The sequence below is a fragment of the Coenobita brevimanus genome, chromosome 111 (genome assembly GCF_032717465.1).
Source record: "Coenobita brevimanus isolate Jiangsu-jjx chromosome 111, ASM3271746v2, whole genome shotgun sequence".
Taxonomy (NCBI): domain Eukaryota; kingdom Metazoa; phylum Arthropoda; class Malacostraca; order Decapoda; family Coenobitidae; genus Coenobita; species Coenobita brevimanus.
In genome coordinates, this window is record NC_137064.1 from 18,188,706 (window position 1) to 18,196,226 (window position 7,521).

A 7,521-nucleotide genomic window follows, 5' to 3' on the forward strand; every position below is an offset into this window, starting at 1 on the left:
TCACAAGTAGAGCTGATTGCAGTAGAGATAAATACATCAGAAGGGAAAGTAATTATAGCCGATTTGTACATGTCACCCAGATCAAACACATGGGAAAGAGACGAATATGAGGAACTGGCGGAGAGTACAATTCAGAGTTTAAGAGAATTACTACATAAAATGGAAGAGAAATCGAAAAGAATTATACTAACTGGAGATTTTAATACAAATATAAATTGGAATACTCTAGCTATAATAAGCCAAGAAAGCTGTTGGGACCAAAAGCTCTTGGATCTTGTGCATGAGTTTTTCCTAACGCAACAAGTAAGGGAAAGCACCAGAAAAAGAGGACTCAATGTGCCCTCAATGCTAAATCCCATATTTACTAGGCAAGAAAACGATATTGACAATTTAATATATCACCCTCCATTCGGCAAAAGCGACCATGCAGTACTAAATTGCAATTTCAGGATTGCATATGACATAGGTAACAGCAATGAAAGTTACAAAAATAGCCTAAACTATAAAAAGGGAAAGTATCATGACCTAAAGAAAGTACTTCTTAGAAATTGCTTGGGAAAAGGAGCTTAGAAGACAAGATTTAAATGCTATATATGAAAAATTCTGTGAACTTTATGAAATAGGAGTCCAGAAGTACATCCCACAGCACAAAGAAACAGAAAAGAAAATAAAGAAATGGTTCAATACAGAATGTAAACAATCAAAAGAAAAAAGAGATTTGTTGTGGAATAGATACAGAAGACACAATAGTGAAAGGGCATATAATATATGCAAACAGGCAAAAAACTATTATACAAGAATAAGGAGGGAAGCCCAAAAACAGTTTGAGGAGGATATCATAAATAAAAGTAGTGATCAACCAAAGCTATTTTACAGCTACATCAGAAGCAAAACCAAGTAAAAGATAAAATACAATCCATTATGGACGATGGAATCACCTATGCACAAGAGAAGGATATTTGTGAAGCACTAAACAAGAATTTACTATCAGTTTTTACAGAGGAAAAAAAAAATTGAGAGGGATTATGTGGAACATGCATGCCCACACATACTACCAGAAATAAAAACATCAGAAAAAGAAATACAGGAGGAGCTAAGTAAATTAGACAAAGGAAAAGCAAATGGTCCTGATGAAATTTCATGTTCGGTGCTACGTGAATGTGCAAAGGAGTTAAGTAAACCATTATTTTTAATTTTCAAGAAATCCTTGAGTCAAGGTAAACTACCTGATATTTGGAAGAAAGCAAACATTGTTCCCTTAATCAAGAAAGGGAATAGACAAAATCCACTTAACTACCGACCAGTATCACTAACCAGTGTTGTAAGCAAGGTATTAGAAAAGCTTATAAGAATAGCTTGGGTAAATCACTTAGAAGAACACATTATGATAACAGAAAGACAGTTTGGTTTCAGAAAAGGAAAATCATGTGTTACCAATCTGTTGAGCTACTATGACAGAGTAACAGACACATTACAGGAAAGAGAAGGATGGGTGGACAGTATCTATTTAGATTTCAAGAAAGCATTTGACACAGTACCATACCGAAGACTTTTATGGAAACTGTGCCATCCAGGAGGAATTCGAAGCAATCTGTATTGTTGGATGCAAGATTTTCTCATGAAAAGGAAAATGAGAACAGTACTAAGGGGAAATTACTCATCATGGAAAGAAGTGACTAGTGGAGTACCACAGGCCTCAGTGCTGGCACCAATCATGTTTTTAGTGTATATAAATGATATAGACAGTAACACTGGAAATGAAAGTTATCTAAATATGTGTGCAGATGATCCAAAAATACAAAGGAGAATTACTAACACAGACTCCTGTAAAGAGCTACAAGAAGAATTAAATAAACTTCATGAATGGAGTAATACATGGCAAATGGAATTCACTGTGGTCAAGTGTCATGTAATCAAGTTTGGTAAAAGTGGAAAAAGACCTGATTGGGATTATACATTAGGAAATAAAACCCTACACACATCAGAAAGAGAGAAGGACCTAGGTGTGATTGTCAATAACAAACTATCTCCGGCTGACCACATCATTGAGAAGGTACGGAACATGTATACACTGCTTGCCAATATGAGAATAGCTTTTACATACATGAATGAAGACATGCAAAGAAAGATAATGACATCATTCATCAGACCAACCCTGGAGTATGCATCAGTAGTCTGGAGTCATCATCTCAAAAAACACATACACAAGATTGAAAAAGTTCAAAGGGGCGCTTCAAGATGGGTACCAAGCTTAAGGGATCTAAGCTACGAAGAAAGACTAAATAAACTGAATCTACCAACACTACAGGAGAGAAGGAAAAGAGATGACATGATTATGCTATATAAATACATATCAGGGAAGGAGAAAATAGACATAAATGATTACTTAACGTATGGGGAAGCAACAGCAAGAGGACACTGCAAAAAACTGCATAACAAGAGAGGTGATAAAGACGTAAGGAAATTTAGTTTCCCAAAATAAGAGCAATTGATCAGTGGAATGCACAACCGAATGAAATAGTGTGTGACAAAACAATTCACAAATTTAAGGATATGTACGATAAATATAGTTTAAGACACGGGACAGTACGAGCTTGACTCATTCCTGTAAAGATACAATTAAGTAAGAATTGAGGAAGCACACACACACACACACACACACACACACACACACACACACACACACACACACACGGCTACTGCTATAGTATATTAGAAGATAAACCAGAGTAAAACTAAAACAATGTTTAACCCTGATACACCAAAGAGCGTCCTCAGAATAAAAGAAATTCTTGAAGAATCGAGAAATACATTTACTCGGGGCAAATGCTAAAATTAACGAAAGACCATCATAGCGAAATTAAAAGACGCATTGCAGTTAGATGGAAAGCTTCGTGTAAACGAAGAGGAATAATGAAAAGTAGCTTGCCAATAAGTACGAAAAGAAATGTACATAACGGATGTATAATCTCAGCTATAACGTACGATTGTGACACCTAGAAACTGTCAAAAGCACTGGACAATCGATCGACCCATTCTCAACGAACAAAGGAAAGGTCAGTGTTGGGAATATCTAAAAGACAGGAAAAGATCAACTTGGGTGAGAGAGTAGACTAAAGTCAAAGAAATTATGGAAGTTATAAAAGAACAGAAATGGAGGTAGGCAGGTCATACAGCAAGAACATGGGATAACCGATGAAGCATAAGCTGACTGATGTTTCTCCAAGATATTATTAGCGTGGCAGAAAAAGGACAGGAAGGAGGTGAAGAGATGAGATGGAGACGTTTGCAAGCAAAACGTGACAGTGAAGGAATTCATGATAAAGGATGGGGGAGGCCTTTCTTCAGCAGTGGACTGGCAGTGGCTGATGATGATGATAATGATAATAATGACTATATATATATATTTATATATACTGTATAGATAGATAGACAGATAGATAGATAGATATTTGAATGGAAGAATAGGCACTGGCCCTAAGGATAACATGATGGTAATGGAGTACCGGCAGAAAATGATAATGGGAAGCGACTATAGGATATCTGTTAGGAGAGGAGGTTGTTCATTCATAACTTGTATTTCAAACACAAAGATGCACATTTTTTTTTTTTATATAAATAACCAGATTACTGGCATCCTTCGTTCATAAAATATCTGTATCAGTTAAACTTGAACAGCTGTGGGTTGAAATCTGAAAGGAAAGAACTCTGGGGAAGCGAGTTCCAGAGAGATGCAGTCCGGGGAATGAAAGAATTCTGACAGGCAAAAGTTCTGCAATATGGCTGAATGACATTCCAATCATGAGCGCTACCAGATGCCCATGTAGCACGAGGGAAGGCATGGAGAGGTGGCACCATGAACGCAACTTCGTCTGAGCATTTGCCAAAAAACATCTGTAAAATAATGCAAGGGAGGCAACATTCCTTCTTACTTGCAGGGGAGGTAGTTTATATGTAATGGCAGGGTTGTTAATGATTCTAACAGGTTTGTTCTGAATTTTGTCTAGTTGTCTTCATGCAACCTCTCCACAACCATTCCACAAGGGTGAGCAATATTCAAGCTGAGAGCACACATGACTTATAAATTATAGCTAACTGCTCATCGGCGAAGACGTTACGGACTCTGCACCGCCGGATTAAGGGGGGGGCCCAAGGGGCCCGGGCCCTGGGCCACCCACCAAGAGGAGGCCTCCCACCAGAGCAACTTGTGTTCATTTCATTTCGTGTTTATGCATTACATATTACAGCATAGGATGAATAGTCCCCGTTTAGTATTTCCTAACTAAAAGTGTCCTATTTATATATTAGGATTTAGGTTACCAGTCTGTGGTGTATGCCATTGGGGGAGTTGGAAAGGGGGCCTCCCTTCCAAGCGGGCCCCGGGCCTCCCACATGCTTAATCCAGCCGTGGGACTCTGTACAATAATCCAAGTTTCTTTGAGGTGGTTTTAGCAAGTGATCTGACATGAGAGGTCCAACTGAGGGCACTGTTAAGTGAGCTGCCAAAAATTTCAATACTTTTGGAGATGGGAATATTAGTAGCGCTGAAGGTAATGTACGAATCTGGCAATATATGTCCATTAGTAAACTGTATACATTTAGTTTTACTAGCATTAAAAGAGACAAGATTGCTTTGTCCCCATTCACTGATCGTAGATAGATCTTGATTTATGGAGATGGCTGTACTGAGTTGAGAGGCAGAGATATTAGACTTTGTAAATGGGTGTCTGAGTGTGACTGAACTATGTAGTGTTGAGTCATCTGCATGTGAGTGAATGAGATTGTGGGTGACAGATAAGAGATCATTAATATGAACCAGAAATAGGGTAGGCGCCAGAACTGATCCCTGCAGCACACCGGCGTTAATTGAGTGGAAATTGGAATATACATCATCTACTTTTACTCTTATTTTCCTGTCACTAAGATATGAAGAAATCAAAGGAACAAAAGACGTTAGTCCATAGCAGAGGAGTTTGGACAGAAGGGAAAGGTGCCATACTCTGTCGAAAGATTTAGATATCAAGAGCTACTGCATGAGTTTCTCTAAAAAGATCAACTGATTGATGGTTGGTATGAGTTAAGAGATTGAGTATATCAATGGTGGATCTTTCTTGGCGAAAACCATATTGTCTATCACTGCTTGATTACGTGCTCGAAGAGAGCTCAATGCTGGGAATGGTTGGTAGTACGATAGCCGTGAGGGGACGATGTGGAGATCTGTCAGATCATATGCTTGTGGTATGTAAGACCAAGCTGAGACGAGTGAGGTGGATCAGAAGAGAGAGGAGCAGTCAGGTAGAAAGACTGAAAGTTGAGAAGTTGAGGATCAAAGAAATGGCAGATGATTACAGGGCCATTGTAGAGGAGGAGTTCTATATCTATATACCTAGACTGCTTTCCCCATGGAAAGGGAGGTAGCCGAGACAGGACGACACACTCCCCATTTACTCATCCATTCAAACACAGTCAATCGCATCTTAGCCCCAAAGGGGAGAAGGGACAGATCCTCACTGCACCACACCACACATGGGTCAACTGCGCAGTGCAATCAGTGACATCTGCAGCAGGGCCCGACAGCAGAGCTGGTTTACCCATGCGACATCATAACAGACCCATCCCCTTACTCGCACCTGACCTGACTAGCTAATCAGACCAAATGCGGGAAAATATCCCCTCAGGGCTGCATCATCATTTATTCATTCACAATTTCTCTCCATTTTTATTTCTGTCACACATAGCCACTCTTCCTTGCTCAACAGACATCCCTCTCGCATCCAGCGCTCTCTTCACACTGTCCATCCATCATATTCGTGGTCTCCCTCAGCCTTACACCTCTCACATCAGATCTAGTTATCTTTTTCACCAATCACTCATTATCCATTCTCTCCATATGCCCAAACCATCGCAACACCCTCTGCTCAACTCTACCAGCCATCTCCCGAACAACTCCAGTTCTCCTTCTCACTTCATCATTTTGCACTCGATCCATACGCGTCACTCCACACATACTCCTCAGACACCTCATCTCCATTACATTCAAACTTTTCCTCTCTGCTACACCCATATTCCATGTTTCAGCCCCATAAAACGCAGACGGTACCACAACACCCTCATACAGCCTTCTCTTTACATCCATTCTAAGCGAACGACATCTAAACACTTTTTTCATTCTTCCCAGCACCTTTCCTAATTCATTTATTCTAAACTTCACTTCTGCATCTATTCTTCCATCCATAGCAACATGCGACCCTAAGTATTTAAAACACTCCACCTCCTCAAGCAACTCACCATTCAAAACTATATTCATCCCCCTACCATCTACCAACCTCGTACACTTCATCACTTTACTCTTATTCTCATATACTTTCAATTTCCTCCTTTCACACACCCTTCCAAACTCCTCTACCAACTGTCTCAATCTCTCCTCTGAATCAGCCACCAGTGCAGTATCATCTGCAAACAGCAGCTGCTTAAGATTCCACTCTCCACCATCGACATTGACCAGACTCAGACCTCCACCTAAAATACTTGCATTCACCTCTCTTACAACACCATCCATATAAATATTAAACAACCAAGGCGACATCACACATCCCTGTCGCAGCCCCACTCTCACGGGAAACCAATCACTCACAGCATTTCCCACTCTTACACACGCTCTACTATTTAGATAAAAACTTTTCACCCCTTTTAGTAACCTACCATCAAGTCCATACAATCTTAAAATAGTCCACAAAGCCTCCCTATCAATTCTATCATACGCTTTCTCTAAATCCATGAATGCCCAAAATACATCCTTCCCTTTCGCTAAATACTTTTCACATACTTGATACTTGTCTCACAGCAAACACCTGATCCACGCATCCCCTCCTTCTCCTAAAGCCACACTGCTCATCACCAATTACTCCCTCTGTACCCTCTCTAACTCTCATAATTAACACTCTACCATACACCTTACCTACTACACTCAACAGACTTATACCCCTAAAGCTAGTACATTCATACTTATCACCCTTGCCTTTATACAACGGGACCACACAAGCACTTGCCCAGTCAATCGGCACCATACCTTTCACAATGCACACATTCAACAATCTTACTAACCAGTCAACAATAGTCACTCCACCACTCTTCAGGCATTCAACAGCACAGCCATCCATACCTGCAGCTTTCCCTGTTTTCATCTCCTTTACTGCCTTCTGCACTTCCTCCTTCGTGATCAAAGAATCATTCAACTCTCCCAACACATTTATTCCTTGCACCCTTCCATCTGCCACAATCTCAGCTACCCTTTCCTCCTCTACATTTAACAATCATTCAAAATACTCTCCCCATCTCTTCCTTACTGCATCAGTCTCAGTTAACATCCTTCCAGCCTGTGCTTTTATTCGCTCTTCCTTCCCCAACTCTCCCTTTCGCACCCTTTTCACCTCCTTCCAAAACATTTTCTTATTCTGTTGAAAATTCTCAGTCAGCCGCCTACCCCACCTCTCATCTGCTGCCACTTTAGCATCACGCACA